The 11,762-nt window shown below is 44.5% G+C and overlaps 1 long non-coding RNA gene across 1 annotated transcript; it reads right to left on the reverse strand.

The window, feature by feature from the left end:
- Positions 1–2,462: 2,462 nt before the first annotated feature.
- LOC144819384 (uncharacterized) lies at positions 2,463–3,998 on the reverse strand. The gene is made up of 3 exons (XR_013607330.1): positions 3,968–3,998; positions 3,331–3,410; positions 2,463–2,516 (listed from the first exon to the last, which is right to left on the reverse strand). It is a non-coding gene; the product is annotated as an uncharacterized LOC144819384 (long non-coding RNA).
- Between the last annotated feature and the right edge of the window lie 7,764 nt (positions 3,999–11,762).

Here is an 11,762-nt window from a genome sequence, read left to right on the forward strand (position 1 = left end):
GTCAAAAAAAAACTTGCCACCTCAGCTGACCGGACCCTGTCACACAACCACGGCCGATGTTGTTCAACTTCAGCCCAGCTGGGCCAGTACTCGAGATCCCGGCTTTCAAGCTGGTGTAGGCCGCAAAGTGCCACACGACGTATCTTTGTCCGCCGGAGTGGCAGAAATCTCAGGATTGCACCATTTCGATCCAGAACAGTTCAGACACAAGAAGGCAGGGCGCAAATTCAGGATATATGACAGGATCTACTGGCAGGAGACGGAGGTCGGCAGAGCCAGGAACTCACGTGGCCATCTTGGTTGCTATCGTAGCTCCTCCCCCTTCTTCTGCACCTTCGATGTGGATCCGGAACTCTGTTTACAAACATTGTCAGTGGCCTACCAACAGACTAAGGGGCATATGTATAAGCCCCTATCGCCACGGGAACCTCACTTTTTGTGACGTTTCCATGGCGATAGGGGCTTCGCCTTATTTACAAGGCAGCATTAAGCCACTTAACGTGGTTTAACGCTGGTATGTAAATAAGGCCTCCTTTCACTCTATGCTTAGCGTGAAGGGGTGGGCAGTGGGTGTTGCGGGGGCCTTCCACCGCAACACCCATTGATTTTGACGCCGACCCCTATTTACAAGGGCAGAGTAAATAGGAGGCAGCGCTAAAATTAAGACCAGTTAAAACCTGGGCTTAAGTTGGCAAAACGGGGAGAAATACTATGTTTCTCCTCATTTTTGCTTTTTCCATGTGTGCTGTCTTGTGCAGCACACATGGGAAAAGCAAAAAGCCTTTTATTGTTTATGTACAGGAAGGTCCCCTTTCCTCCACATAAACAACCTTTTAAAAAAATTACATTTTGTGACTTTCATGTGTGCTGCATTAAGCAGCACAAATAGAAGTGACAAAATGGCATTTCAAAATTGTTTATGTACAGGAAGTGGGACCTTTCTGTACACAAACAATCTTTCCCCTGCACGCAGACACCCTTGCACTATGGTACAAAGGTGCCTGCGTTGACGCTAAACTGCTAAGTGTAGTGCCAGTGCAGGGGGAAACGCAAGGCTGCACCATATTGTTGTAAATATGGTGCAGCCTTGCATTTCTCAGGTGATAGAGCACGGCGTTAAGCCAAGGAGGCTAACTACCCCCTCCGCCACTTTCTTGTACATATGCCCCAAAGTGCTTTGAATTTCTCTTGCTATCATCAACTCCTTGGCAGGTTTTCGAGGAGGCTATGCTTCCACACTTTTCACGATTCCAGGTGCCTTTGGAGCACTTACGATGATGAGGAGGTGGACAACTTACTACATCCTCACTCTACTGACACTGGTCAGTTTTTGCCGGTCCAGACTACCATTTACCTTGATACCGCCTGTGAAATGGAATTGGCTACTCCATTAGGGCTCCAGACAGAAGAAAGTGCCTATTTTGTGGTGGTGGTTGGCAGTGCTGCAAATGCAGTTGTCCACTGTGCAGACCCGTCTAATTTGCTTACAGTAATGGTGCAGTCTGGCACTTCCACTTTGGAGCTCTTGATGCATTCAGCGTTTTTGCAAAGTGATGTTGTGGTTGCAATAGGGGCTTTGCCTTATTTACAAGGCAGTGTTAAGTCACTTAACCTGGCTTAAAGCTGCCTTGCAAGTAAGGCCCCCTTTCACGCTATACATGGTGTGTAAGGGGAGGGCAAAGGGTGCCTGCGTTGAAGCTAGGCTGCTAAATTGAACAAAACAATAATGGTTCTGTTGGTAGGAAAAAGAAAAACTTCAACAAGGTTTTTACACCTGTTAAGCAATTTGTGTGTCCCTGGTGGGGTACAAACGTATTTGTATTAATCATTAAACACAGATCCCTCAGGTATGAGAAAGGAAATATTTACTGAAATACTTTCTCACAGTTTTGTGTACATTTTTTTCATGATGCTAGTACTGTCCAAACATTTAAAACAAAACATACAATGCTATACAATGTGGAGAGTGAGAGACTAACACCGATTATACAAAAGACATTTACAAAGGAATTACAATCATTTAAGGAATGTCAACTGTCAATACAATAGTCTTGTGCAGGCCAAATATATTCTTTGGTTCCTAAAAGACTGTGCAGTAAGGTCGCTAGTGTAGTACGTCGACGTTTCGACCCTGTTCGTGATGCGCTGACTCCGTGCATCTAAGGCGGGTCTTCATCAGGACTGGGAGAGGGAATGGACAGCCTGGGGATAAGAATGACACTGTGTCAGGGTATTCAAGTGGTCACTGAGGGATCTGAAGTGATGTAGGGGCACCAAAAATTGTGCTCACCTTGATTGCTTCTGTTGATATCCTTCCGGTGCCTGTCAGCCGACTAGGCTCACAAGATGGGAGTTGCTTACTGCGTCTACACAGGGTAAACATAGTATCTTAGTATCTAAATAGTGGGCAATGAAGTCTAGATAATGACTCTGAGCCCAAAGAGGACATACCTGTATAATATGCCGTTGTGTCCTTGGATAGGTAAATTGCTACTGTATAGTGTCTCATCGATTGCCTGAAAAGAAAAAAATCTGTTTCAGGGCCTTTGGAGGGACAATCTAGCAAGATATAGCATGCGTGTGCCAGTGTGTGGAGCTATGCTAAGAATCACTTTAGAATCGCAGGGCTGCCCCATATTTACAAGAATGTGATGCAGCCATGCATTTCTCCCTGCGTTGGCGCTCAATTTAGCAGCCTATTAGAAATTAATGGGGTGACCCTGTAACCCTCAGAACCTGGGCGGGTAATAAAACAAAACAATAATGGTTCTGTTGGGAGGAAAAAGAAAAACTTCAACAAGGTATTTACACCTGTTATGCAATTTGTGTGTCCCTGGTGGGGTACAAACGTATTCGTATTAATCATTAAACACAGATCCCTCAGGTATGAGAAAGGAAATATTTACTGAAATACTTTCTCACAGTTTTGTGTACATTTTTTTCATGAAGCAAGTACTGCCCAAACATTTAAAACAAAACATACAATGCTATACAATGTGGAGCGTGAGAGACTAACACCGATTATACAAAAGACATTTACAAACGAATTAAAATAATTTAAGGAATGTCAACTGTCAATACAATAGTCTTGTGCAGGCCAAATATATTCTTTGGTTCCTAAAAGACTTTGTGCAGTAAGATCGCTAGTGTAGTACGTCGACGTTGTGACCCTGTTCGTGATGCGCTGACTACGTGCATCTAAGGTGGGTCTTCGTCAGGACTAGGAGAGGGGATGGACATCCTGGAGATAAGAATGACACTGTGTCAGGGTATTCAAGTGGTGACTGAGGGATCTGAAGTGATGTAGGGGCACCAAAAAATTGTGCTCACCTTGATTGCTTCTGTTGATATCCTTCCGGTGCCTGTCCTTGGATAGGTAAATTGCTACTGTATAGTGTCTCATCGATTGCCTGAAAAGATAAAAATCTGTTTCAGGGCCTTTGGAGGGACAATCTAGCAAGATATAGCATGCGTGTGACGGTGTGTGGAGCTATGCTAAGAATCGCAGTGATATGGAAAGACAGGGCATGCACATTGCTGCTAATATACCAGGATGTTTAATGAAATGATAAAAACGGCTAACGGATCGCCTAAGATTTTAAAGGATGCGAGCCAGTACAGTGGTGGTTTCATGGAACGGGCTTAGCATACTCGGGAGCCCGGTGGGTGTCGTAGTGTGGATTGTCAGAGTAATCTATCTATTACTTCCATGCGTTACTAGGAGCAGGTGATGGCTCCAGCTCGTGGGTGGCAAGTCGGCGTGAGAGCTTGGTGCGATAATAGCAAGAAGTGCGGTTAAGGCGCGTGATATTTAAGAAAAGTCTGTGTGGCAATGGGAGTGTTCATTTCAAAAAAAGGGTTTGTGGTTATTAATAGACGCGTGGTTCGTGACTAATGACTATTTATACCACCTCTGGAGTGTTGGCTCGGGCCGTGGCATGAGCTTGGTAGTTTGCGCAGAACTTACTTCGGGGGCTGGAGCGTGGAAACCGTCTCCTGGGATTCTTCGTCATGAATGACGAAAGCGGGATCCCTGGGCTTACTATATAACGTGCTCCCGCTGGAAGCGTGCACTTCGTGGCGTGCCTTCTTCTAGTGAAATGTAATAGGCTCGCTAGATGGCGATATTGGCCTATCCATGGTGCAGTACCTTGAGTAACCTAGGTTGTATCAACGGATTCCCCGATTGGGTCTGTACTATCTGCGGGCCATATTACACTATTGCTGGGGAGGTGTTAATAAATAATGCTGGCTATGTCATGATGCAGCGCAAATCAATCTGTCTTACAGTCATACGTATACCTAGCATGAGCGACTTTTGTAGGCTAAAATGTTACAGTTTATCTAAAAGTATACTCGAATGCATCATACTGTTATACGCATACTCAGTATTGGCACATAGATGAAAGTACCTGTTTCAATTAATAGAAAGTTACAACATAGCGACCTATTAAAGCTTCTATCTGGACATAATCAATTCACACGTGTTTAGTATAGTTCATCTTAGCCTGTGTTGGCTTGTCCATCTGGGAAGGAAAGTATTAGCAGAGGGACAAAGTCACATAATTAGGCTGTGTGTTCACTCCCAGATGTTTAAAGGGATGAGACGGTTTGATTGGTACATATAATTGATAAGGTCAGGGGACCCTATCAGAGGGTCAAGTGTCATCATAGATCCAGGGGGGAGTTACAGTCTACTCATTTGGACATATGTCTCTTACTGCTCATTAAGACCATGGGTGGGGGCTTCAGTGATATGTATCCATCTACATTCTTTGAAATTAAGCTGGTTTATGATGTTGCCTCCTCTTTTGTGAAGGATGACCTTCTCCAGCACCGTCCATTCAATCTCTTCCGGTGCGTGGCCTAGTGAGCTGTAATGTTCCACTAGTGGTGCACCTTGTACCTTGCACTTAATCCTGCTTTGATGCTGTAAGATTCTGTTTTTAACTTTCTGTGTCGTCTGACCTATGTATAGGAGTTGACACGGACATCTTATCACATAAATCGCATTTTGGCTGTTGCAGTTTGAGAAATGTTTCAGGGTATAGGTTTTTCCTCTGTGTGTTATTTTATTGCCTGTTATGGTATATTTGCAGGCTTTGCACGTGCCACATTTCTGATGTCCTGTGATTGGGGGGAGACCCAATAGTGACCGTGTGTCGGGGGCAGGCGATGAATCTAAGAAAGAGGAAACCACATAATCCTTGACATTTTTAGCCCTTTTGAAGGCGAACATAGGTGCCTCTGTCATGCCGATCTCCGGGCCGACCAAGCCCCAGTATTTCTTGATGATGTTATTAATTTCATGGCTCTTCGTATTAAATGTAGTTACACAGATTAGTCTGTCCATTTTGGTTTCCCTGGGTTGTATTTCTAGCAATGTTTCTCTCGGTCTATACCATGCTCTTTTTCTGTCCCTGTTGAGGAGTCCCTTGGGGTAACCCCTATCCCTTAGTTTTGTAATTAGTTGGTCACTTTCTTTGAAATAGTCTTTTCTTCTTGAACAGTTTCTTCGAACCCGTAGAAATTGCCCATATGGTAGGTATCCTTGAGATTCCTGGGGTGATGAGTTATATTATAATAATGTATTACGATCTGTTGATTTTTTAAAAGGCTCATGATGATTTTGCCGTCTTCAGTCTCCAAGATAAGGTCAAGGAAAGGGATGGATTTATTACTGTGTGTCATGGTGAACTGTATGTCCGTGGAGCGAGTGTTTAGCCATGTAATAAATTCTTCCAGTTGTTCCTCAGTTCCAGTCCATATCATGATGATATCGTCAATATATCGGTTCCAGGATGTGATGTTCTCTTTGTATGGATTGTGATCCTGGTACATGTGTTGATGTTCAAAGTGATTCATGTATAGGTTCGCCAGTCTCGGAGCAAAGCCTGCGCCCATGGCTACTCCCTTGCATTGAAAGTAGAAGGCATCCTGGAATATGAAGTAGTTTTTGGTCATGGCTATCCTGAGTAGTTGGATAAGGAAATCAGTGGGGATCCATTGTGGTGTAGGACGTGTATCAAGGACCTCTTTTATCACAGTTATAGCCTCTTCTTGAGGTATGCTTGTGTACAATGAGCACACATCTAGAGTCACAAAGAATTGACAGGACGGATCAAAAGGTTGGCCTTCCAAAATATTGATTGTATGCATGGTATCCCTTAGGAAGGATACTGTTTCCCATACAAATGGTTGTAGGAATGCGTCCAGGAATTGGTTAATGGGTTCCAAGATTGACCCACAGCCCGAGACTATGGGTCTTCCGGGCGGTCTTTGTAAGTTTTTATGAACCTTTGGAATTGTGTATATAGTTGGGATCCTGGTGTTTCATTGTTCAAAAAATTGTAATCTGACTCTGAGAGGAAGCCTTGTTCCAGTCTTTGTTTGGTCAACGTATTTATGAGTTTGGCTATTTCCTTCGTTGGGTTTACTGGTGTGCGGACGTAACTCTCTGTACATCCAAGTTGTTGAGTAATCTCTGAAACGTAGTCATCTCTATTCTGGATCACCACTGCTTCCCCTTTATCCGCATTCTTTATGATGATGGAGTTGTTATTTTTTTGTGAGAGTAAAGCTCCTCTCTCTTCCTTCGTGATGTTGCGTTTTATATATTTTGTTTTTTGTAGATTATTCATTACCTCCGTCATTACCACCTTTTCATATGCTAGTATTCTTTCATTCATTAGGTAGCTCCCTAGATTGAAGGTGGACGTTGGGCGAAATTGTGTGGCTGCGGCTTTCCTTGTGTATTCTTCTTTTGTGGCAAAGAAATATTTCAACCTAATCTTCCTGAAAAATTCATGAAGTTCCAATTTGATGTTGAATGAATTAGATGGGACCGTGGGTACAAATGATAGTCCTTTGGCCAGGATATTATGTTCCGCTTGGCTCAGGACATGGTTTGAAATGTTTAGTGTAGGATCTTTGTTGGGTGTGGTAATCCCTTGGTCACTGTTGTTCACTTGCGTGGTGGTCACTGAATCTGTTCTTCCTACGTTAGACTGTGTCGGTAATGGTTCTGTCAGGGGATACTGGTTCACCTGTATTTCTGTGGTGTCCCTGCCATCCGTGGTGTTCCTTTGATTATTATTCCCAGGGATTGGAATAGTGCCTGTGTTGGTTCTTTCACTTGGTGGTCGTCCTGCAGGGGGGTGTTGATTTTCTTCTATGCTTGGAATCATCACTTGCGTGATAGTGCCTATGTTGGTTCTTTCACTTGGACTAGATGATGTTGCTAGTCGTGCTGCAGGGGGGTGTTGATTTTCTTCTATGCTTGGAATCATCACTAGTGTGGAGGTCACTTCATGTATTCTTCTCATATTGGACTGTATTGGTGGTGGGTCTGTCAGGGGATCCTGATTCTCCTGTACGTCTACCCTGTCCATGCCAGCTTTAATATTCATTTGATTGTCATTCTCAGGGATTAGGATAGTGTCTGTGTTGATTCTTTCACATATACTCGATGATGCTACTAGTTGTGCAGCAAGGGGGTGTTTAATTTCTTGTGATCCTTGAGTATTCATGTATCCGTTGTTCATCCGTGTTGAATTTACCAGCGATAGGTTTGTCGCCTGGTGCTGATTTCTCCATGGTTCTGCGGCTGTTGTGCTTGGAATCTGACTCTGGTATTCCCTTGGGCGGATAACCTTAGGCAATCCGTTAGCCGTTTTTATCATTTCATTAAACATCCTGGCATATTAGCAGCGATGTGCATGCCCTGTCTTTCCATATCACTGCGATTCTTAGCATAGCTCCACACACCGGCACACGCATGCTATATCTTGCTAGATTGCCCCTCCAAAGGCCCTGAAACAGATTTTTTTCTTTTCAGGCAATTGATGAGACACTATACAGTAGCAATTTAGCTATCCAAGGACACAACCGCACATTATACAGGTATGTCCTCTTTGGGCTCTGAGTCATTATCTAGACATCATTGCCCACTATCTAGATACTAATATACTATGTTTACCCTGAATAGACGCAGTGAGCAACTCCCATCCCGTGTGCCTAGTCGGCTGACAGGCACCGGAAGGATATCAACAGAAGCAATCAAGGTGAGCACAATTTTTGGTGCCCCTACATCACTTCAGATCCCTCAGTGACCACTTGAATACCCTGCCACAGTGTCATTCTTATCTCCAGGCTGTCCATCCCCTCTCCCAGTCCTGATGAAGACCCGCCTTAGATGCACGTAGTCAGCGCATCACGAACAGGGTCGAAACGTCGACGTACTACACTAGCGATCTTACTGCACAAAGTCTTTTAGGAACCAAAGAATATATTTGGCCTGCACAAGACTATTGTATTGACAGTTGACATTCCTAAATAATAATAATAATAATAATAATAAAGGGGTTTATAAAGCGCCTGGTGACGCCATCCCGGCGTATCCCCGCGCTGTGGAGCGAGAGTCAAGAGAGCAGAAACATCCATCCCTAGAGGGCAAACAGATGTGTTTTTAAAAGCTTCCGGAACATAGTTTCAGTATTGGCTAGTCTGATCACAGCTGGAAGGCTGTTCCATTGGGTGGCGGCCAACACCCGAAAGGAGCGGCCTCCCATCCTGGCCCTTCTTACACGAGGCACTGTAAGAAGACCCATACCCATAGAGCGAAGTGCTCTTTTGGGCAGGTAGGGGATAGCTAAGTCCTTCAAGTACTCTGGCGCTTTTGCAGAAGTTATCCTGTAACAGAAAAGGAGAGCTTTAAAGAGGATTCTTTTCTTTATAGGAAGCCAGTGAAGGGCAGCCAAAATAGGCTTGGATGCCGTTCTTTTGGGGAGTCTGAGGACTAAACGGGCCGCCGTATTTTGCAGCACTTGCAATCTTCTCAGGTTCTTCTCCGTAGTTCCTAATAGCAGCACATTCGCGTAGTCAACACGAGATGTGACCAACGCTTGGGTCATGATGCGTCTGGCCTCAAGTGGCAGTAGGTCCAGAGTGCGGTTTAGGGTCTTCATAACCCCAAAGCATTTCCCCACCAGTTTGTCAACATGACTCTCAAAAGAGAGTTTAGGATCAACCCAGACCCCCAAGTTCTTAGCCTCACTGCACGGGATGGGCAGAGAGCCAAGACAAGGCGGCCACCATTCCTGAGTCCAGCTCGCCCCATCTCCCCCTATCACTAAAACCTCCGTTTTAGCCCCATTGAGCTTCAGGCAGTGTTGATTCATCCAGCCAGCAAGCTCCTGCATGCAGGTTTTAAAATTGGCCGCTGCTAACGTGGGTGACTGTGACAGGGAGATGAGCAGCTGCGTGTCATCGGCATAAGATACTAGATCTATGCCGTATGACTGAACTACAGCTGCCAATGGAGCCATGTACAGGTTGAACAGGGTGGGACTCAGGGCCGAGCCCTGAGGCACCCCCTGTTCTAAGGCTACGCTGTTGGAAAGGAACATACCTCTCTGAACCTGGAAACTGCGGTCCGAGAGGAAGTCCTTGAGCCATCCCAATGCTGCCTTGGTAACCCCAGCACTGCTCAGACATGCTTGTAATTCCTTTGTAAATGTCTTTTGTATAATCGGTGTTAGTCTCTCACTCTCCACATTGTATAGCATTGTATGTTTTGTTTTAAATGTTTGGACAGTACTAGCATCATGAAAAAAATGTACACAAAACTGTGATAAAGTATTTCAGTAAATATTTCCTTTCTCATACCAGAGGGATCTGTGTTTAATGATTAATACGAATACGTTTGTACCCCACCAGGGACACACGAATTGCATAATAGGTGTAAAAACCTTGTTGAAGTTTTTCTTTTTCCTCCCAACAGAACCATTTTTGTTTTGTTTTATTACCCGCCCAGGTTCTGAGGGTTACAGGGTCACCCCATTAATTTCTAATAGGCTGCTAAATTGAGCGCCAACGCATGGAGGAATGCAGGGCTGCATCATATTCTTGTAAATATGGGGCAGCCCTGCGATTCTAAAGTGACAGAGCATGTTGTTAGCCTTTTGGGCTTAATGACCCGCTTCGCCACTTTAATAGTGAATATGGCCCTGGAAGGTTGTCACACCTCCCTGTGACAGGAACTATTGTTCTACCTTTCCCTTCCCTGCTCAAGTTCAACTCAACAGCAGGCAGGCAGATTCTTGTCTGTGGTCGGCAGCAGCACTGGTTGGCTGATAGACCCTGGAAGGCTGGTACTGGGAATACAGGGGATCCTACATCCAACACTGGAATCGATGTTGGGGTGGGATTCCAACATGTTTGATACTAAACATGACCGGTTTCGGTGCAGCCAATATATAGTTTGACATTTCGTAATTGACTTGATGTCCATTATATGTCTAAAATGGCTGACCGCACTTACAAAGCCTGGAAAATTAACTCCTGGGTTTGTTGGGGGTGTCTTGCTCATGCAGGACACCCGGTTATGTTATGTCACCAAAATTTGTTACACCCTGGGGTGTCTTGGCGATGTCTACTCCTGAACAGAATGGAGCCTAGTCGTTGAAGAGCCAAGTTTTTAGCTCATTCCTGAAAGATGTAAGGGTGGGTAGAGCTCTCATATAGGATGGCAGATTGTTCCATAGCTTGGTAGTAGCAAGAGCAGAGCTTCTGTCTCCCCAGTGGACTTTGGAAAATCTGGAGGAGGTCATAAGGTTTGCCCCTAATGACCGAAGCTCTCTACCTGGCATATAGATCTGAAAGGAGTTCATCAGAAACCCTGGGCCCATATTGTGCAAGGCTTTATAGGCTAAGCATGTTGCCAATGCAACTTCAGGATTTCTTTGGCTACTAACATTAATTTAGGGGTCCCCTTGAGTATCCTGGTAGCCGCATTCTGCAACATCTGAAGCTTTTAAAGGTTGTTTTCCAGCATGTTAACATAAACGCTGTTACAGTAATCCAGCTTAGATAATACTAGAGCTGTAATTACTGCTTTCTCGGGATGAAAGGAAAGAGTTTTTTGATCTTTCTAAGCAGATAAAAACATGAAGAGATCACAGAGTTAACTTGAGATTTGAAGTTAAGCGTGGTGTCCATTATCACACCTAACTGTTTTGCCTTTGTAACTGGGATAGGTGGAGATCCTAGTTTTCCAGGCCACAAGCTAGAGGAACAGGCAGGCATTAAATTACCAAACAAAATCACATCAGTCTTACTTACTTGAGTTGAGCTGCAGGCAATGACTGGACATCCAAGCACTGATTGCCAGCATGCCCTCACGACAATTGACCAAAACCTTTGTACCATTTAAAAAAAATAGACAGGACAATTTGGGTGTCATCTGCATAAGAAGTTAGTGCAAAACCAAAGGATTTAACTAGAGGTGCTAACTCTGTAACATAAATGTTAAACACGGTTGGACTGATAGATGAACCCTCACATTTATAACCTTGTACCCTGCCTTCAGGATTAAAAGGCCTACCTTAGAGGTGACTTATATGTTTTAAGTGCAGCGATCTCAGATATAAGGAAACTTATCAGTGGTGAGTGGTGCTAGCACCAGCTCACACAGGCTACAATGGCAGGCCTGCAGTCACAGTTTGAGTGGTCCTCTCATCGGTGGCATTTTACATGCTGCAGCCCATGGGAGACCCCTGGTGTACCTATGCTCCGGGTCCCTTAGTACCATATACTAGGGACTTAGAAGGGTACACTAGTAGCTAATTAGGAAGGTACCAAAGTACTTACCGTTGTCCAATTTAGGGAGCGAGCACAGTGACTGGGGTCCTGATTAGCAGGATCCCGGTCAGACTAGTCAGAAAACAGAACAACACCAGCAAAAAGTGGGGGTAACCATGAAA

The sequence above is a fragment of the Lissotriton helveticus genome, chromosome 2_1 (genome assembly GCF_964261635.1).
Source record: "Lissotriton helveticus chromosome 2_1, aLisHel1.1, whole genome shotgun sequence".
Taxonomy (NCBI): Eukaryota; Metazoa; Chordata; class Amphibia; order Caudata; family Salamandridae; genus Lissotriton; species Lissotriton helveticus.